Here is a 22,280-nt window from a genome sequence, read left to right on the forward strand (position 1 = left end):
AGGAGCAGTGTTATAGTAGTCATATTCTTGTTCATAGGAGCAGTATTATAGTAGTTATATTCTTGTACATAGGAGCAGTGTTATAGTAGTCATATTCTTGTTCATAGGAGCAGTATTATAGTAGTCATATTCTTGTATATAGGAGCAGTATTATAGTAGTTATATTCTTGTACATAGGGGCAGTATTATAGTAGTTATATTCTTGTACATAGGAGCAGTATTATAGTAGTTATATTCTTGTACATAGGAGCAGTATTATAGTAGTTATATTCTTGTACATAGGAGCAGTATTATAGTAGTTATATTCTTGTACATAGGAGCAGTATTATAGTAGTTATATTCTTGTACATAGGAGCAGTGTTATAGTAGTTATATTCTTGTACATAGGGAGCAGTATTGTAATACTTTTGGTTTATTCTTGTTGATAACGAATGATTATAGCAGTATTGTTTGCACCTACAGATTAGACTATAGGTCATATAATTTTCTGTAGTCCAGAACGTGATTCTAATATATTCTATGTTACTTTCCTTTTGGAAATCTCCCTTCCTTCCTTATCCCATTTTGTACATAACAGGTGAAATTTCCTATAAACTAATGTTTAATTTATTTCCTTCGTTGCGTCTACAATGTGCAGTTCCGGCACTACAGCACATTTTCATAGCTGTGACATTTCGGGTGTCTCAGAGGTACGATGAAATATTAAACATATTCCAGAATTCTTTTCTGGAACACGTTTCTTGCATAGGTCTATGAAATCCTATTAGTAATAAAAAAAAATTCAATAATCATTGCAGACTTGTTCTATGTAAAGCTGACTGTATGATTATCACAAAAGAGGGAGTTGTCACTGTATACAGTTATAGAACTTCTCTGCCGCAGCCCTCAGTTTTGTTGTGTTTTGAAAAAATACATTATCCTCCAGGACAAAGAAAAAGCTAGAAAAATCTGGTCAGGGTGAACGAGGGAGGACATTCTGAGCCAGAAATATCACTGTGTGGGCATCTTTAGCATAACTTCTATACACAGACTGCAACTTATGGAGTCCCATTCACAGACACCTGCAAATAAGTAGCCCCATCGGATCAATAAGGACCAGGATATAAGAGAATAATAAGCAGAGTAGGTAGCATAGATGAAGCAGAGTCAAGTGTGAAGATACCCATGGGAACAAAAACTATAAGGGGAACAAGTATTTTCTAGTAGGTAAGTAGTTAATCACTGAAGTGCAGTCTGGTATCTTCCAGCAGGGTCATGGTTAATAAGAAGAAAAAGAAGTCTGGTAACATACATCAAGGCAATGGTTAATATCAGCAATGTAGCAGATTCACTCTGATTTCTTCTAGCAAGTCAATAGTTAATAGCAGCAATTTACAGAGAACTAAGGGCAGTCTGGTAACTTCCAGCAGGTCATTAGTTAATAATAGCAATAGAAATGTAAATACAGAAATGTAACAGAAAGGTGAAAGCAGTCTGGTATCTTCAAGCAATGCAATGGTTAATATCAGTAATTTAAAAAAGAAGGAATATACTCTGTATCACGGGGTCCTTCTCTGATACCACACAGTCAACAGAGTGAGGGAAGTGTGAACAATCCCAAGACCTTTATTATAGGCAAAACTAAAAGGTCCAAAAACAATCCACCACACTGAGGATACAATAGTCCAGAACACGAATGCAGTTCAGTAACAGGATAAAATGTCCAGGAAGATGAGAGTCCAATAATCCAGCAGACAGAGGATAAAATGGGTCCATATGCTTCCCCTTCTCTCTGATGTGCTGTCTTCACACAATCATCACCACATAAGGTCTGACTTGAACAGCTCCTGTCCTCACCAGCCCCCTCCTTATGTCCAGGGGTAGTCAGATAAGTTGGGGCAGTTTTCAGGCCTCCCAGACCTGACAAAGGTGCCTTGGGGATTAAGGCACTACAGGGGGTTCATCAAGAGGCATAGATACAGTCAGGCTGCAGACAGTAAGTGAGCTAATTCAATTATCAGACTTTTGGAAGGTAATTAAGATTCTAGACAATATGGGAATACACGGAATGATACAGGGCAGCAAGAGAACACTATGGAAAGCCATAAAATATAAATAGACACAAAATGATACCCATATAACATATCACACCATCATAGTCTGATATTTTCCTGCAAGGCAGTAGTTAATATCAGCATTGTAACAGTGAAGTACGTGCAGTCTGGTATCTTCCAGCAAAGCAATGGTTAATATCAGCAAGCTAACAAATAAGTAAATGCAGTATAGTAAGAAAAGGAAAGGATTTCTCAAGCACGCCAACGAGGTTGGCGGAAAAGCTTATTCCTTTATTCAGACATAAAGTGCAGTGGATTAAAAAAACCTTATGCATTTCTGGCGCAATACTGCGCCCTTAGTCAAAATAGCTCTGTATATGACCATGAGGCCGGAGTCACACACAACGTATAAAAATACGGTCTGTTTTTTACAGATGAAAAATGCAGAAATGTTCCCTGAACAGTGATCTGTATGTCATCCATTGGCAATGCAAGGTTGCGATTTTTTTGCATTTAAGCATCCGTGTGACATCTGTATGGCATCCGTATAACGAGATTTTCTCGCTGGCTTGCAAAATGGACATATAATGGATTCCATGGCCTCAAATATTCGTGAAAACATATATACAGGCTATATGTGTGTATATATATATATATATATATATATATATATATATATATATATATATATACACATACTGTCAGTGAGGCACATATATATATATATATATATTTATATTTCATAGAGATGTAGATAGCAGAATAGGTGAGAAAAAAAATGGTGGGCATCTGTAAAATCATTACAGAACCCGGCAGGATATGAGACATGGTTTACATACAGTAAAACATTGCATATCAGTTAGATGTATATATGTCCCTCACTAATAAGCTAGTAGTATGTGTGTAAAATTTTGGAGCTGTAGGTGTTAAAGGATTAATTCACGGAAAAAACTAGCGTGGGCTCCCGCCCAATTTACTCCGCCAGAAAGGGCAAGCCAGTGACAGAGGGCAGATATTAATAGCCTAGAGAGGGACCGTTGTTTTTGGGCCTCCCCTGGCTAAAAAAAATCTGCCCCCAGCCACCCCAGAAAAGGCGCATTTGTAAAATGTGCCAATTCTGGCACTTAACCTCTCTATTCTCACTGCCAAGTAGCGGTGGCATATGGGGTAGTTTACAACCAGGAGCGGTGCTAATGCGACCAGCCCGGCTGTAAACCATGGAGGAATGAGGGGAAAGCTGCCTGCTGATGTCACTGAGGCTGCGCTGACTCCCCGCCTGACCTGAGGTGAACTGACAGCATGGGAAAGTAATCAGAAACTTTCCCACGCTAATTAGTTCACGTCCGGTCAGGCGGGGAAGCTGCGCAGGCAGCTTCTCTGTCATTCCTCCGTGGGGGTCGCATTAGCACCTGTTATGATGAGTCACCGAAGGAGGAAAAAACAAAATACTAGCTAAGTCCAGAAAAACCAGAGAGGTTGGCAGCTATCGGATTGCAGACCCCTGAACCTATCCACAACAACTAGCAGTAGCCGTGGAGGTTTCCTACGGTGCCCTAGACCCCTCGATCACAGCCGGAGAACTACATAGCCTAAAGACAGAAAGGGGAAAAACTAAACTGCCCCAGAGCAGACCCCAAAGCAATAGGCAGCCCCCAACATATAATGACGGTGAAGCAAGATGAAAACACTAACACAGATAGAAAGATAGGTAGAGCAAATGATGGGGCCCAAGCTAACTAAAATAGGACAGGATAGGAAAGCTGCTGTCTGCCATCCGCAAAAACCCTATCCAAAATGTGCCAATCGACTGATAGGAAAAACAGGCCCTGAAGACGCTAGGCTTCAAAAGACTTAGGCTATGTGCCCACGGTGCGTGTTAAAACGCACACCAAAAACCGGACTCCTTCCCAGAAATCACGCGTTTTTTTCCGCGCGATTTCACCGCGATTTTACCGCGATTTTCGCGTGCGATATTCAAGCACTTTCCAAGCGATTTGAAGCATCGCTTGGAAAGTGATTAACAGGTTGGTCACACTCGTCAAACATAATGTTTGACAAGTGTGACCAGGTTTTTACAATTGATGCGGCATCAATAGTAAAAGATAGAATGTTAAAATGCTAAAAAAAAATAAAAAAATCGGGGTATATTTACCTTCCGGCGTCCCGCGCTGCATTCCCGGGCCACAGCGTTCCCAGTAATGCCTTGCGAGACCTGTGATGACGTAGTCTCGCGTTGCTATAGCGATCTCGCGAGACCACATCATCACTGGACCGTGCCGCAAGGCATTACTGGGAACGCTTAGGCCGGGAGGTAAATATACCCCGATTTTTTATTTTTCATTCTGTTTTTTACAGGGGTATGGTGCCCAGGGCCTGGAGGACAGTCTCCTCTCCTCCACACCGTGGGTACCAACCGCACATGAGACGCTTAACTTCCCGCATGGTGGGCATAGCCACATGCGGGAAGTAAGCGATTCTCATGCATTCCTATGGGTGCGGAATCACGGCAATTCTTTGCGATTCGGCACAAAAGAATGAGCATGCTGCGATTTTTTCTGCGATGCGATTCCGCCGTGGAAAAAAGCGCAGTATTAGCACAGCATGTGCGGAATGCCATAGGAATGCATGGGGGGCGTTCTGTACATGATTTTTAAACATTTTCACTGTGTTTTCGCGCCAAAAATCGCGGCAAAAACGCTTAAAAATCGCTACGTGGGCACACAGCCTAAATCAGCACTAAGGTATATTCTGAAGACAGAGCAAAAGATCAACAGATCAGAGACAAAAATGGAATTCAGCTCACCCCCGGCCGGGGATGGCAGAACTCCCAAAAAACAAGGCAAAACAAAAACAAAACTGAAGTGTACAAAGCAGAGCAGAAAAACTTAGCTTTGAGACGTAGGAATCAGACTGGTCTCCAAGACTCCAGCAGGATCACCAGCAAGGCAGAAGGGCGTCGGCTGCCTTATATCCAGTCCTCAATTCCAGCCACCCAGTCATCATCTAGCTGCCCAGGTGTTTGGTAATAGCCTCACTACCTTCCTTCACCAGAGGAGGGAGTTCATCAGACCTCAACGGTGAAGGGAAAAATGAACTCACAACAAGCACCGATCTCGGTTGTAAACTATTTAACCCCTTCAGATGGATTGCGACGTGGGACTTGACTGTACAGCAGACAGGTATGGGATATTGTTGCTTTTTTATTTTAATTTTTATTACAGTAGAACAATGGCTTCAGTTGGATTGGCTGTGTAATAAATTTGTGTTATTATTTCACTAAAGTATTTTCTAATTAGTGTGTGTGTATTTTTTTTAACCCTTTAATACTATTGGATTAATAATGGATAGGTGTCTTATTTACACCTCTCTACAATTAGCCCAACATGTCACCTTTCAATTGCAAGTTGACATTAACCTCTTATTAACCCACATGCCACCGCTAAAGGCAGTGGGAATAGAGAGGCTAAGTGCCAGGAAGGACGCATCTCACAGATGCGCCTTTTCTGGGGTAGCTGGGGGCAGATGTTTGTAGCCATGGGGGGGCCAATAACCATGGTCCCTCACTAGGCTATTAATATCTGCCCTCAGTCACTGGCTTTCCCTCTCTGGCGGAGAAAATTGCAAGGGAGCCCACGCAATTTTTTTCAACGAATGTACCAGTTAATTTAACACCTACATGTCTCAAGTTTTACACACATACCCTAATCTAATTATTAGTCAAAGACATGTATAAATCTAAATGAAATGAAATAGTTTACTGTATGTAAACCTTGTGTAATTTCATGTTGGGTTCTGTAATGATTTCACAGAAGCCGGCAATTGAATTTTAACCGAATCTAATATATATATATATATATATATATATCTCTCTGAAATATAAATATATAAACATATGTCAATGACATATGTACTGCCCCCCCACCACATCACCAAACATAATCCTGCCCCCCACCACATCACCACACATAATCCCGCCACCCCACCACATCACCACACATAATCTCGCCCCTCCACCACATCAACACATAATCCTGCCCCTCCACCACATGACCACACATAATCCCACCCCCCACCACATCACCACACATAATCCCGCACCCCCACCACATTATCACACATAATCCTGCACCCCCACCACATTATCACACATAATCCCGCCCCCCCAAAACATCACCACACATTATCCCACCCCCCACCACATCACCACACATAATCCCGGCCCCCCACCACATCATCACACATAATCCTGCCCCCACCACATCACCACACATAATCCCGCCCCCACCACATCACCACACATAATCCCGCCCCCCACCACATCACCACACATAATCCCGCCCCCCACCACATCACCACACATAATCCCGCCCCCCACCACATCACCACACATAATCCCGCGCCCCCACCACATCACCACACATAATCCCACCCCCCACCACATCACCACACATAATCCCACCCCCCACCACATCACCACACATAATTCCGCCCCCCACCAGCACACATAATCCCGCCCCCCACCACCACACATAATCCCACCCCCCACCACATCACCACACATAATCCTGCCCCCCACCACATCACCACACATAATCCCGCCCCCCACCACATCACCACACATAATCCCGCCCTCCACATTACCACACATAATCCCGCCCCCCACATTACCACACGAGGCTCCGTCCCCCCACATTACCACACAAGGCTCCGTCCCCCCACATTACCACACGAGGCCCCATCCCCACACATTACCACACGAGGCTCTGTCCTCACACATTACCACACGAGGCTCCGTCCCCACACATTACCTCACGAGACTCTGTCCCCACACATTTAATTGTGTTTACAGAGAAATTTTACCTTAATTTATGTTTCGTTATGAAATTTGTTTAGATGCTGGAATGAATAAAAAACGCACATCTTAGGCCGGTTTCACATTAGCGCATTTTCAGCGCGCGCACGGCCGGGGGTAGCTCCGCCCCCGAGCCGGCTCTCTGCCCGGCGTGCCCGCCCCTTCCTTGTAGCGCCGCCTCCTAGCGGACAGCGGCGCCTGCGATCGGCGCACCCTATCTTTAGCATAGGGTGCGCCGATCGTGCGCAGGCCGTGCGCTAGTTGCGCTTTGACCTGCACTGCGCACTTTTGACGGTGCGCCGTGCGCGCCAAAATCCGAAAAGTTTGATTTTGGCGCGCACGGCGCACCGTCAAAAGTGCGCAGCGCAGGTCAAAGCGCAACTAGCGCACGGCCTGCGCACGATCGGCGCACCCTATGCTAAAGATAGGGTGCGCCGATCGCAGGCGCCGCTGTCCGCTAGGAGGCGGCGCTACAAGGAAGGGGCGGGCACGCCGGGCAGAGAGCCGGCTCGGGGGCGGAGCTACCCCCGGCCGTGCGCGCGCTGAAAATGCGCTAATGTGAAACCGGCCTTACTGAATCCAGTTTGGTTTTGATTTTACACCGTGAATAAAATGTATCATTAGTATTAGGCCGGTTTCACATTAGCGCATTTTCAGCGCGCGCACGGCCGGGGGTAGCTCCGCCCCCGAGCCGGCTCTCTGCCCGGCGTGCCCGCCCCTTCCTTGTAGCGCCGCCTCCTAGCGGACAGCGGCGCCTGCGATCGGCGCACCCTATCTTTAGCATAGGGTGCGCAGATCGTGCGCAGGCCGTGCGCTAGTTGCGCTTTGACCTGCGCTGCGCACTTTTGACGGTGCGCCGTGCGCGCCAAAATCAAACTTTTCGGATTTTGGCGCGCACGGCGCACCGTCAAAAGTGCGCAGCGCAGGTCAAAGCGCAACTAGCGCACGGCCTGCGCACGATCGGCGCACCCTATGCTAAAGATAGGGTGCGCCGATCGCAGGCGCCGCTGTCCGCTAGGAGGCGGCGCTACAAGGAAGGGGCGGGCACGCCGGGCAGAGAGCCGGCTCGGGGGCGGAGCTACCCCCGGCCGTGCGCGCGCTGAAAATGCGCTAATGTGAAACCGGCCTGAGTCAGATTTGTAATAATTATTATTGTTATTAACTTCATTTTAATTTACTTTACCACCTGCGTAAGCGCTATTGAATGTTGTCATTATTTACTTTAGTTTAATCACCAGCAGCGTTAATTAGATAGCAATGAGCGTGCCGAGCGTTAGCTGGCTGGAAACAGCTAGTGTGTATATATATATATATATATATATATATATATATATATATATACCTATACTATACTATGTGTATACATGTATTCTATCTATCTTTTATTAACCTGTCAGTGTGATTTTACTGTACACCGCACTGATTTGCCGGCTTTTCTAAAGGACACTGGTGCACATTTCTTGCAAGTCACACGTCTGGTCCATGTGTAATACGTTTTTTTCTCGCACCCATAGACTTGCATTGGCGAGTCTCGGCCGAGATACGGTGGAAATCGCAGCATGCTGAGATTTCTCTCGCACGTATAATACGGGCGAGAAAAAAACGGCTGAGGTGAGCTGTCCCATAGATGAACATTGGGACGAGTGCTGTGCGATTCTTTCTCGCATAGCACTCGTCCGTATTTCTCGCTAGTGTGATTCCGGCCTTAGGATGAGAAGACACAAGAGATCCCCAGTTGTCCTGTGTTTAATCCCTGGAATCTCTGTCCTGACTGAAGTTCATGTAAAGTTTTTTTTATCTTGCGGGCAATCCCAGCGCTCGCAGGCCGCGCCGCAGACGGAGCTTGGGAAGCCGCTTTTAGCTTTTCGTTCACTTCAACTACTTCAAAAGATTAATTAGAAGCTTTTATGAGAAAACGTAAAATATGTAGAATGGCACTTCAATAAATCTATCAGTCGTCTAATGAAGGTTTGAAAGGAAGTCTTGATTGAGCGTGAATGTGCATTTACCGGAGAGAGCAGAGCAAATACATCAGACACGCCAGACTCTATTAAGATCTGTACATCAGAGACGCTTTATATCGAGCAGTGAGGTCGGTCACTGGGCGCAGAACTCAATGTTAAAGGGGACTCTGCTTTGAAGAACCTTTTTGCCATAGCTTTTCCACAAATGGGTGCTGCTAGTAGCAAGTTTTCGTGATTTTCAATGTTCTGATTTTCCACATTGAAGTCATTGGATAGGTTGTCCAACTAAAAAGAAGAGAGACATAGACTATGCTGCAGCTTTTTAGTAAGCGTTTTGTCTCACCCCTACGCTGAATTCACAACACTGCTCAGTACTGCTGTATAATATTCTCTGTGCTACTTCTTTTCAAGTGTTTTATCACACTTCAAAGCTGAATTCACCACAACACTTCTCAGTACTTCTATATAATGTCCTCCATGTTGCTTCTTTCCAGTGTTTTATCACACTCTTTCAGGTGTTTTATCACACTCCAAAGCTGAATTCACTGCAAAACTGCTCATTACGTTTATATAATGTTATCCATGCTGCTTCTTTCTGAAGCTTTATCCCATATCAAAGCTGAGTTCACAGGAACACTGCTCAGTACTGCTGTATAATGTCATCTGTGCTGCTTCTTTGTAAAGTTTTATCACACTCTAAAGCTGTGTTTACAGCAACACTGCTCAATACTGCTGTATAACGTCATCAATGTGTCATGATCCAAGGTGGATCGGACAAGTAAATGGACAAAGTGAACTTTTTTCCTTTGGCTTGTTGCCAAAGTGGGTTGATTGCCCCCGGTGGCCATTAGAATTATTACACGTGGTGTCGTTCATTCTAAGTTGCCCCTGTGGTGGTGAGCTGTAGTGCACTTTAGTTTCTTTGGTTTAATGTGCACTTAATTACAAATCAGGCGTGAGGCTCTATAAAAGAGTCAGGTGTGTTCAATCACTGTTGGTGATATTGTGAGTTAGTCATTCTCAAGGAAGCCTGGGTGAAAGATGGAGCTGAATGAGTGTCCTGGGCAGCCCAGCCAGAGGGGTTGAGTCAGCTATGGAGTCTGCATGGAGGGCTGGCATGGCGTGGTGGAGTCGCAGTTTATGGTTTCAGCAGGAGGTGCTTGCATGGCTTGGTGGAGTGGCGACGATGGTGAGAGTTGCACTCAGCATGCGGGTCTTGGTTGCTGAAAACTGGACTCAAGCATGCTGGACTTTTTGGCAGAAGCAGAACTCATCTTTGGGACTCTGTTTACTGGGCAGCTGCAACTGGTGGTGGACTCTGCTCCAAGGCTGCACTATGGTGATGGATCCGGTTATGGTGATGGATCCGGGTGGAGAAGATGCACGCAGGTGGTGGGCTCTGGTGCTAGGAGCGTACGCAACAGAGCAAAGCTAAATGGTGTTCCCCCTGTATTGTCATCTTTCCTCATGTGTGTTTAGTGCAGTGGTGGGATTAGTTTCTGCACCGACCAATTCCCTAGTGAGGGTTTAGGGTCAGGGCGAGTCAGGGTTTTAAGGTTCCTGTGCGTCGCCCAGTGTGGAACCGGCATAGGGAACATTAGTAGTGCAGGGACTCTGGCTCAGGGGAGTGCAGGAGGTCTCCACGTCTCTATTCCCTATCGCAGGGCCCACCATTGTTAATGTTAACCAGGTTCCCCTTTATTATTTAAATTCGCCTTACTGGAGGGGAGGTTTCGAGACTTTGTATAAATACGTGTAATACCTAAATTCGCCAGTTGGAGGCGGTGTATCCAGCTGCACGTCTTATTATTTAAATTCGCCCAACTGGAGGCGGTGTATCCAGGGTCCTTGCTGCATCCAGACACAAGTGACCGTGGCACAATGCTGCTTTTTTTGGTGTTTTATCACACTTCAAAGCTGAATTCACAGCAACACTGCTCAATTCCTTCTATATAATGCCCTGCATGATGTTAATGCTTCTGAATAGGTGCTATATAGAGACGGGAGAGCAGGAATCACTCATGTTTTTGTGTGTATGGGAGATATAGTAGTCACAAAGTTTTCAGCAATTAGCACTGAGGCAACTGAAAATTAGAGATTATGTCTGCAGAGAGGAAACCTGGTGGAAAACTTCAGGATACAAGTTATATAATTGCCAGAAATAGTGTTATTCCTCATGTACACACAGCTTTTTCTGAAAAGTCACCTGAATTGACAGCTTGCCTTGATAATGAGCTAAACTCAGAAATTAGTCGAAATACTTTTCCAGTATTTCACGGTAGAAATCCCTGCTGTAATGTCAAAAGTTTTCTAAGTGTAGATGCTTTTGAGGGCAAATTTATCAAGTCTTCCGGGAATGTCCAGTATAATTCTGATCTCCTGGATTTCTCTGCAGTCCGCCTTTCTCGGGTGTCCTGGCGTCGTCATTCATGACGCACATGGACATAGGTTGTGAAATTAAAGACACTGGGGGCGCAGAATCTTTGTTTTCTTTATGAATTTAACATAATGCAGTCAGCTTAAAGTTAGCTTAGAAACTTTGAAATGTTAGTTTGCCCCTTATCAAAAAATTACACTTCTGTGTTACAAAAAAGTCTAAAAGTCCCAATAAGTGCACAAACTTAAAAAAAAATGACCACAAAGCTGACTTGGAGACGCGAAGGGCTGTGTTCAGAAAAGTCCAGGGTTTTCTGGAGTTTCCCGCCTGGACCAGCGACGTCTTGTGCGTCCCTGATACTTTGTATTCTTTGTGCAATTTCTGTCATCTTCAGTAATTTGGAAATAATTGCGTTTAGGTGAAATTTAATTTTGCAAACGATTTATCAAAGAATGTACGAAATGTCCAAGAATATAGTGAAAAAGGAAGGCTAATCTATTTATATCACAATGATTAATAGGGCGGATTTACAGTGACCTATAAATAATAATTCAATCTAGGTGAGGACATTAGAACAATAGGATGAGGCTGTGTCTTCTGTCTCTGGAAAACTAATTTACTGAAAATTAACAAACTTTTTTTGTAATTATTGAACAGACATGGCTTCCCAGTCTTCGAGTGAACTACACTAATGCAGCAGAGATTTCTGAGGCCGACCACATAACCATGGAGGGGTCTCCGCAGTTTAGAAGCAAATCACTATGTGGTCCTTCCTCTTCCTTTCCTCCATAAATAAAAAAAATAAATAAATCTTTATTTTTATATAGCGCTAACATATTCCGCAGCGCTTTACAGTTTGCACACATTATCATCACTGTCCCCGATGGGGCTCACAATCTAAATTCCCTATCAGTATGTCTTTGGAATGTGGGAGGAAACCGGAGAACTCGGAGGAAACCCACACAAACATGGGGAGAACATACAAACTTCCTCCATGTGCAGGAAGTGAAGGATCCTACAGAGAAATGATGGAATCTCTGAACAATTTGATTTAGGCAAATTTATTCTAATTTTTGCAGAAAGATCAAATTTGATCCGCATAAATTGAGAGGGGGGGAATAATAATAATTTTTTTTATATTATTATTCACTTTTCCTTTCCTGATCTCTTGTCCCTTCCAACGTCCCCGTCTCAGCACCCACGTGCGTTCTCCAGCACTGAGGCCAGCCTGAGGGTTGTGATTGGCGTGATGCGGTCATGTAAGGGGCCGGAATGGAGCGACAGAAGAACATAGGACCAGGGAGGTGACGCAGCAGAGGTGACAATCTCCAGTCCACTTCATCCCAAAGGTGTTGGGGTTGAGTCCCGGGCTATGTGTGGCCGGTCACATTCCATGTCTGTATGGAGTTTATGCACTAGGCACTTATCCGAATTGTTCTCACAAAGCTAGAAGCTACAATTATCCACAATGTCTTGTGCTGAAGATTAAGAGTTCCCATTACCTGGAGCTGAGGGTCTGAGGCCGCCCCTTGATAACAGTCAGAAGCATTATCCCCCTCCATCATCTGTACAGAGGCACAATGCAGTCAGGGGGTAACGTCCTCCTGGAATCACCAAACCCTGAATCCTCCATCAGATGTCAGATGAAGAAGTGTGATCCGTCACTGCACAGAACACGTCTCCTCCAGAGTCCAGTGGTGGCAGCTTTACACCACCCCATCCAACGCTGGGCATTGTGCTTGGTATTGTATGGCTGCATGCAGCTGCTCGGGGGCACAGTGTTTATACCAGAGGAAGTCTGGACTCTGCAGTTATGGAGTCTGCAGAATGCTGGTGACTTTTCTGCCCTCTGTTCCTTTATGTTCTTCCTGTGAGTTAGACAATTCGAGTTTGGAGTGCGAAGTGAGCAATGCTGCCTTAGGGATGTTCTGGAATGAGAGGAGACTAAGGCGAGGGATAGTGTGACACTGCAGAAAAGTCACTGACAAGACTGAGTGGCCTTCTGGACAAGGGTCCATGGAAAGGATGCCAAGTCAGGAAAACCCCAGGACACAGAAGGTAATGGACCTATCACGCTTCTGCCAGAAGTAAGATGGTGCACGGCGAGAAGGAGGGAAGGCGGCTTCTGCCACAAGGAAAGATTAAAGAGGGCTCCCCTGACATTTGTCCTGCACAACATTAAGGTCTCTGACATCCCTAGATAGGTTCCTTCAACCAAAGGCGTAACTTCTGAGGTCGTAGGGGTGTATGAAGCAGAGAGGTGTGGAGCGGAGCCACATGTGTACGAGCTGTATGGAGCGGAGATGTGTGTGTATGAGGGGTACAGAGCGGAGATGCGCGTGTACGAGGTGTGTGGAGCCGTGCATGTACGAAGTGCATGGAGTGGAGATGTGCATGTATTTTGGCATGGGGGTTCCATTTGAAAGTTCGCACCGGGACCCATAACTTTGTAGTTACGCCACTGCTTTCAACCCATATATCAATCACGTTATTATCCTTGTCTTACCTTGAGGACGACCCTAATTAGTGGATAAAAGAAACAGCAATCATTCAACGCGCTCCTGGAATGAAGTAAGGGGAAGGAGAAGGTGAGGCTAAACAAATATAAGATAGGGTAAAAAAAAGACACAAACAAACTTCCAAACAGATATTTTTAGTGAAGACTCTAAGATGACCTCTCTTCACCTAGTTCACACCTTCAGCTCCAAACCAGGTTATAGAAAGCTATCACTGGCAACAACTCAAGCTAAGAGGTGAGCATTTATACCAGAGGGTAGTGGAGAAATCAGAACAGCTGAGACAACTCAGGACGGAGAGCTGTAGGAGACTAGCAGAAGAGTTTAATCTTTGCAACAACAGAGCAAGGGAATCTGCACAGCTAACTGGATGGCAAAGAAGATCCAACCAATGCAGGTGCACGTGTAGCCTGACGCCGGAATCTTCTGACCCCTCCCTGTTGCGGTATCCCTCTGACAGGACCTAAGCTGGACTGAATACGACAGACTAGTGGGTGTCCTGAGTGCGTGGGTTCCAGGGCACCAGTGGTGGAAGAAATAGAGCATGGAGCTGGAGAGCAAGTAAGGAGATTTGCTGATCAGGACTGTCACGCTAAAGCTGGATTGTGCAGAATAGGACAAAACAGTGCGCTTCACCAGCTCTGGAGTAATCTATTGAAAAAGGTGATTGAAAGTGAAAAATGCTTTATACTGTAAATGAAACATCCATAATACTTTGTACCTGCTATCCCTTGTATATAACCCTTACCAAGTTACCAATCAGTAAAGAGTTTGTGTTGGAACAGAAGTCTCTCGCTTTGAACTGTAAAACACATGGTCTTGGCCAGCCCACACAACCGGTTACATGCCGCCTGTGTGAGTGTAAGGTCCTCACAGTGCAAATCCACACACCCAGCCAGGACCCACACTTTCATCTAGCAACAGGTCATAAAAGGAGATGACTGCCTTGCCTGCGACTATTGCTCCGTGCTGCACAACAAGAGGACAGGTCGGGTGGTAGAAAGAGATAAAGGAGATGTAGCGCTTTCTAGAGGATGCTTAGGGTGGTGGGCAGAGATAAAGAAAAGATGTAGGGCTGTGCAGCACTGCGGGGAGGATGGGTAGGGTGGTCGACAGAGATGAGGGGGAGCTGTAAGGCAATTCAGCATTGTAGAGAGGACAGGTGGGGTGGTGGGCAGAGATGAGGAGATGTAGGGCGGTACCGCAATGTGGAGAGGATCGGTAGGGTTTTAGGCAGAGATGAGGAGGCGCTGTAGGGCTGTGCAGCCCTGTGGAGAAGACTGCTATGTTGGTAAACAGAGAAGAGGAAGAAGCATAGGGTGGTTCAACTCTATGGAGAGGACAAGCAGGGTGGTGGACAGAGATGAGGAGGAGATGTAGGGCGGTGCTGCATTGTGGAGAGGACGGGTAGGGGTGGTGGACAGAGATGAGGAGGAGATGTAGGGCGGTGCTGCTTTGTGGAGACGATGGGTAGGGTGGTGGGCAGAGATGAGGAGGAGATGTAGAGCGGTGCAGCATTGTGGAGAGAACGGATAGGGGTGGTGGACAGAGATGAGGAGGAGCTGTAGGGCGGTGCAGCAATGTGGAGAGAACGGATAGGGGTGGTGGACAGAGATGAGGAGATGTAGGGAGGTGCCACATTGTGGAGAGGATGGGTAGGGTGGTAGGCAGAGATGAGGAGGTGCTGTAGGGCGGTGCAGCCCTGTGGAGAAGACTGCTATGGTGGTAAACAGAGATGAGGAAAAAACATAGGGTAGTTCAACTCTATGCAGAGGACAAGCAGGGTGGTAGACAGAGATGAGGAGGAGATGTAGGGCGGTGCTGCATTGTGGAGAGGACAGATAGGGGTGGTGGACAGAGATGAGGAGGAGATATAGGGTGGTGCTGCATTGTGGAGACGATGGGTAGGGTGGTGGGCAGAGTTGAGGAGGAGCTGTAGGGCGGTGCAGCACTGTGGAGAGGATGGGTAAGGTGGTGGGCAGAGATGAGGAGATGTAGAGCGGTGCAGCATTGTGGAGAGAACGGATAGGGGTGGTGGACAGAGATGAGGAGGTGCTGTAGGGCGGTACAGCCCTGTGGAGAAGACTGCTATGGTGGTAAACAGAGATGAGGAAGAAACATAGGGTAGTTCAACTCTATGCAGAGGACAAGCAGGGTGGTAGACAGAGATGAGGAGGAGATGTAGGGTGGTGCAGCAATGTGGACAGGACGGCTAGGGGTGGTGGACAGAGATGAGATGTAGGGCAGTGCCGCATTGTGGAGAGGATTGGTAGGGTGGTAGGCAGAGATGAGTTGGCGCTGTAGGGCGGTGCAGCCCTGTGGAGAAGACTGCTATGGTGGTAAACAGAGATGAGGAAGAAACATAGGGTGGTTCAACTCTATGGAGAGGACAAGCAGGGTGGTGGACAGAGATGAGGAGGAGATGTAGGGCGGTGCTGCATTGTGGAGAGGACAGGAAGGGGTGGTGGACAGAGATGAGGAGATGTAGGGCGGTGCCGCATTGTGGAGAGGATGGGTAGCGTGGTAGGCAGAGATGAGGAGGCGCTGTAGGGCAGTGCAGCCCTGTGGAGAAGACTGCTATGGTGGTAAACAGAGATGAGGAAGAAACATAGGGTGGTTCAACTCTATGGAGAGGACAAGCAGGGTGGTGGACAGAGGTGAGGAGGAGATGTAGGGCGGTGCTGCATTGTGGAGACGATGGATAGGGTGGTGGGCAGAGATGATGAGGAGCTGTAGGGCGGTGCAGCACTGTGGAGAGGATGGGTAGGGTGGTGGGCAGAGATGAGGAGGAGATGTAGAGCGGTGCAGCATTGTGGAGAGAACGGATAGGGGTGGTGGACAGTGATGAGGAGGAGCTGTAAGGTGGTGCAGCAATGTGGAGAGGACAGATAGGGGTGGTGGACAGAGATGACGAGATGTAGGGCGGTGCCGCATTGTGGAGAGGATGTGTAGCGTGGTAGGCAGAGATGAGGAGGCGCTGTAGGGCGGGGCAGCCCTGTGGAGAAGACTGCTATGGTGGTAAACAGAGATGAGGAAGAAACATAGGGTTGTTCAACTCTATGGAGAGGACAAGCAGAGTGGTGGACAGAGATGAAGAGGAGATGTAGGGCGGTGCTGCATTGTGGAGAGGACGGGTAGGGGTGGTGGACAGAGATGAGGAGATGTAGGGTGGTGCTGCATTGTGGAGACGATGGATAGGGTCGTGGGCAGAGATGAGGAGGAGCTGTAGGGCGGTGCAGCACTATGGAGAGGAAGGGTAGGGTGGTGGGCAGAGATGAGGAGGAGATGTAGAGCGGTGCAGCATTGTGGAGAGAACGAATAGAGGTGGTGGACAGAGATGAGGAGGAGCTGTAGGGCGGTGCAGCACTATGGAGAGGATGGGTAGGGTGGTGGGCAGAGATGAGGAGGAGCTGTAGGGCGGTGCAGCACTATGGAGAGGATGGGTAGGGTGGTGGGCAGAGATGAGGAGATGTAGAGAGGTGCAGCATTGTGGAGAGAACGGATAGGGGTGGTGGACAGAGATGAGGAGGAGCTGTAGGGCGGTGCAGCAATGTGGAGAGGACGGATAGGGGTGGTGGACAGAGATGAGGAGATGTAGGACGGTACAGCATTGTGGAAAGTTTTGTAAGTGTGCTATGTTTGCCATCTTTTTTATAGCAGACGGGCAACCAGATCAATGAATTCCACAGGATGGAGGCATCAGTGGAGCAGCTGGACAAAAATGTAAGCCTGATATTCAGGATAGAATGGGGTTTACTGAGAGGAAAATGATTATTTGTGCATCAATGGAGAAAGAATTACAATGACAATAAGAGGTTTTTGAGGCTTCAAAAGAAAAGAAAGTTCAGATTGGAGAGATGTCATTGAGGTGTAGGTGACAAGGGTACGTTAGAGACCGGGAGCAAAGGAAATATTAGGGTTCACCAAGTTTATTATTAGTTACTTAAAAATTTCTATGAAAAATTGTCCCCTACTGAGGTCATCAATATCGGATTGTCGGCGGTCCGGCACCCCACTGAGATGTCTCTCCCCATATTTTTACCTCCATCCATACAACACTGGTTACCACACAAAACATTGAAAACACAAATTGTGAAACCATATACTCTCTATTTCATTCGGGCCGCGGTAATGGTGACTCCCATCCTCCCGTTGGACCCCATAACCCACAGAACCATAATGCTGTAAATGTTGTATTAGACCCATGTAGAAGACAAATGGCCCATTGTGGCTTTTACTTTTTCAGCTTGTTTCAGGATTTGCACCGTCCAGATGAAACACTGCACGTGAATAATGCTGGATAAATCGGAGAAACACCATTATTTATATTTGTATCCTTTTTTCTCTTGCAGTTTAGATGCTCTCCGAGTCATGATAAAGATGCTCCATGGAAGTTTGTAGTGACCCCGCCGTGTCTGGGCAGCGCTCGCGCCTCCAGGCCTTTATGGTCCAGTTGGGATCCATCCGCTCCTGATGATGTCGGTGCGGCTTTGTTATCGCGCTATAACCCGAGCCTTTCTTTCCTCCCGGGACCGGAGATGAGGACATGATCGCTGCCAGCCACCGACCTTACATATTCCTTAGTTTAATAGGATCATTTCCAGGCCCGCTTCTATTTTTCGCTGGTCCGGGGCCATTTACATTTTATGACTGTTTTTTACTTACTGCCTGATTATCTCGCTGTTATTGCCGTCATTACAGACTTGGAATAAGACAAAAAAATTTAATTTTTCCATCTGCGAATTTATTGGCGTCTTTACATTCAAAATTTCCAGTGTAGAAAATAAAATAATAACGAAAGTTCCAAAGAAAGAAGAAAGGAAGAGCAGTTATTCTCATTAACTCCTTCCCGGCATAGGACATAACTGCACATCCTAGGTCGGGTGCAGGTGTATGACGCGCGTCCAGGACCGCGCCACACATGGTCGGTGCCAGCTGTATCACACATCTGGCACCTGCCTCTATTATCAGCTCAGACCACTTCTACGTAACCCATTAAATGCCATTAAGACACAAATTAAATCTGACTGTCATGTCCCTAAAACAATCCAGCAAAATATAGAGACTGCTCAGTTGTCATTTTTCTACATTCTTGTGTTTCTAACAAAAAAAATCAGATTCTAGTAAATGTAAACTAATTTTGTGAAATTTGTAGCTAATTTGACTCCCATCAATTTGCTCATCTACAACTTTAAAAGAAAACGAAATTAATAATCTTGCAATTCTCACATCGCCACTGGGGCGATTTTAGACTCCTACATACTGTCCTTCCAAGAAGCTTTTTCAGCAGGATCTTTATAATCAGAGACAGGATAACACTGACTGATAACACCACTCTATACTGTAGATGACACAGGACCCACCATACCTAATAGGTGATGTCACAGCTCACCTCCTCTTAAGCATGACTGGTAACACATCTATATAGAGTAGATAACACAGGATCCACCATTCACAATAGGTGATGTCACAGCTCACCTCCTCTTAAGCATGACTGGTAACACATCTATATAGCGTAGATAACACAGGATCCACCATTCACAATAGGTGATGTCACAGCTCACCTCCTCCTTCTCCTGTACAATGACTGATTTCACCTCTATATTTAGTAGATACACATGATCTACCATTCACAATAGATGATGTCACAGCTCACCTCCTCCTCCTGTACAATGACTGATAACACCTCTATATACAGTAGATAACACAGGATCCATCATTCACAATAGGTGATGTCACAGCTCACCTCCTCCTCCTGTACAATGACTGATTACATCTCTATATATAGTAGATAACACATGATCTACCATTCACAATGGATGATGTCACAGCTCACCTCCTCCTCCTGTTCAATGACTGGTAACACATCTATATATAGTAGATAACACAGGATCCACCATTCACAATAGGTGATATCACAGCTCACCTCCTCCTGTACAATGACTGATAGCACTTCTATAGTATATATACAGTGTGTTCGGAAAATATTCAGACACCTTTAAATTTTTCACAGCCATTTGGTAAAAGCAAAAAAGTTAATTTTCCTTCTCATTAATGTGCACTCTGCACCCCATCTTGAATGATAAAAACCAGAAATGTAGACATTTTTGCAAATTTATTAAAAAAGAAAAACTGAAATATCACATGGTCATAATTTTTCAGCCCCTTTGCTCAGACACTCATCTGTAAGTCCCATGCTGTCCATTTCTTTGTGATCCTCCTTGAGATGGTTCTACTCCTTCATTGGAGTCCAGCTGTGTGTAATTAAACTGATGGGACTTGATTTGTAACGGTGCACACCTGTCTATATAAGACCTCACAGCTCACAGTGCATGTCAGACCAAATGAGAATTGTTATGAATGGGTCACCGAGGAGAAAAAAGCAAAATAAGCTAAGTCACAGAAAACAGGAGAGGTTGGTAACTATGCAGATTGCAGATCCGTGATCCTACCACAACAACTAGCAGTAGCCGTGGAGCGTACCTACGAAGATCCTAGATGCCTCATCATGGCCGGAGGACTAAATAAGCCTAAAGCAAAAAAAGGGGAAAACTAACTGCCCCAGAGCAGATCCTAAAGGAAAGACAGCCCCCACACATGTATTAACGGTGAAACAAGATGAAAGCACAAACACAGGCAGGAAAATAGGCTGAGCAAACGATGGGGCCCAAACTAACTAGAAAGGAAAGGAAAGACACTGTCTGCAACCTGCAAAAACCCTACAAAAATAATGTCCAACACTTCTGATAGCAAAATTAACCCTGAAGTCACTAGACTTCTCCCACTATATCAGTACTCTGAAATATTCTGAGACAGAGCAAAAAGAGGCCAAACTAGTAAGGGACAAAAAGCAAATTGGCAAATACAGATAAATAAGAGTGGAAATTCAGCACGGCCCTTAGCCAGGGCTGGCTGACCACACAAAAAACTGAATAGACCAACAAAATCAAGTGTGAACATTAGCAGAAAAACTTAGCTTTAGATGACTGGAACAGAGCTGAAAACCAAGAGCTGACAAGCCAGAAGGAATCACCAGCAGCAGAATAGGGTGTCGGCTGTCTTAAATCCAATTTGAGACTCCTGAGATCCAATCATCATCCTCATTCTCCCCATTCTCAGGTGGCAGATCTCCACCGATCAAATCAGCCTCACTACTTCCTGTCACCACCAGAGCGAGTCTGGAAGGAGAACTCACAACTGGTGAACCAGAGAATTAACTCACAACAGAGAATCATGAGGTCAAAGGAACTGGCCAAGGAGCTCAGAGACAGAATTGTGGCAAGGCACAGATCTGGCCAAGGTTACAAAAGAATTTCTGAAGTACTCAAGGTTCCTAAGAGCACAGTGGCCTCCATAATCCTTACATGGAAGAAGTTTGGGACCACCAAAAGTCTTCCTAGACCTGGCCGTCCAGCCAAACTGAGCAATCTTGGGAGAAGAGCCTTGGGGAGAGAGGTAAAGAAGAACCCAAAGATCACTGTGACTGAGCTCCACAGATGCAGTAGGGAGATGGGAGAAAGTTCCACAAAGTCAACGATCACTGCAGCCCTCCACCAGTTGGGCATTTATGGCAGAGTGGCCCGACAGAAGCCTCTCCTCAGTGCAAGACATATGAAAGCCCGCATAGAGTTTGCTAAAAAACACATGAAGGACTCCCAGACTATGAGAAATAAGATTCTCCGGTCTGATGAGAGGAAGATAGAACTTTTTGGTGATAATTATAAGCGGTATGTGTGGAGAAAACCAGGCACTGCTCATCACCTGCCCAATACATTACCAACAGTGAAACATGGTGGTGGCAGCATCATGCTATGGGGGTGTTTTTCAGCTGTAGGGACAGGATGACTGGTTGCAATTGAAGGAAACATGAATGTGGCCAAGTACAGAGATATCCTGGATGAAAACCTCTTCCAGAGTGATCTGGACGTCAGACTTGGCTGAAGGTTCACCTTCCAACAAGACAATGACCCTCAGCACGCAGCTAAAATAACAAAGGAGTGGCTTCAGAACAACTCTGTGACCATTCTTGACTGGCCCAGGCAGAGCCCTGACCTAAACCCAATTGAGCATCTCTGGAGAGACCTGGAAATGGCTGTCCACCAACGTTCACCATCCAACCTGACGGAACTGGAGAGGATCTGCAAGGAAGAAAAGCAGAGGATCTCCACATCCAGGGGTGGAAATAAGTCTATAAATTAATTTCCAATCTCATAAGGTCCTTCTCTCTACTTCCGGGCTCCTCTGCACTTCAACTTGCACAGCGCCCTGATATTCTCCGCCAGTGGGAGATTTAGGGTCCAGGCTGGTAGGGTTTGCAGTGTCAATAAGGCCTGAGGACACCTTGGGTTTAGTGACTCCTGTGACCTCCTGCCACCTAGACCACTGAATATATCTCAGATAATCAGACCAATACGAGCGGGGAAAATATAAATGGATATTTCCTGTTTGCCGTTACTATTCACTGCAGGTAGAGGCAATACATTTTTGGCACAGGCCCCATTATCATGTCAGTGTCACCGGATGACCCTCCCCACGCTG

At 46.1% G+C, this 22,280-nt stretch overlaps 1 long non-coding RNA gene across 2 annotated transcripts in view; it reads left to right on the plus strand.

Annotated features, from left to right (window-relative positions):
• LOC141058829 (uncharacterized) overlaps positions 1-18,474 on the plus strand; it is a 349,619-nt gene extending 331,145 nt beyond the window's left edge. For both annotated transcript variants that reach the window (XR_012222327.1, XR_012222328.1), the window contains exon 2: positions 18,095-18,474. This is a non-coding gene — a long non-coding RNA (uncharacterized lncRNA). The remainder of the gene's footprint in view (positions 1-18,094) is intronic.
• Positions 18,475-22,280: the final 3,806 nt, after the last annotated feature.

This window comes from Dendrobates tinctorius, unplaced genomic scaffold (genome assembly GCF_039654945.1).
Source record: "Dendrobates tinctorius isolate UK_male_01 unplaced genomic scaffold, ASM3965494v1 ptg000215l, whole genome shotgun sequence".
Taxonomy (NCBI): Eukaryota; Metazoa; Chordata; class Amphibia; order Anura; family Dendrobatidae; genus Dendrobates; species Dendrobates tinctorius.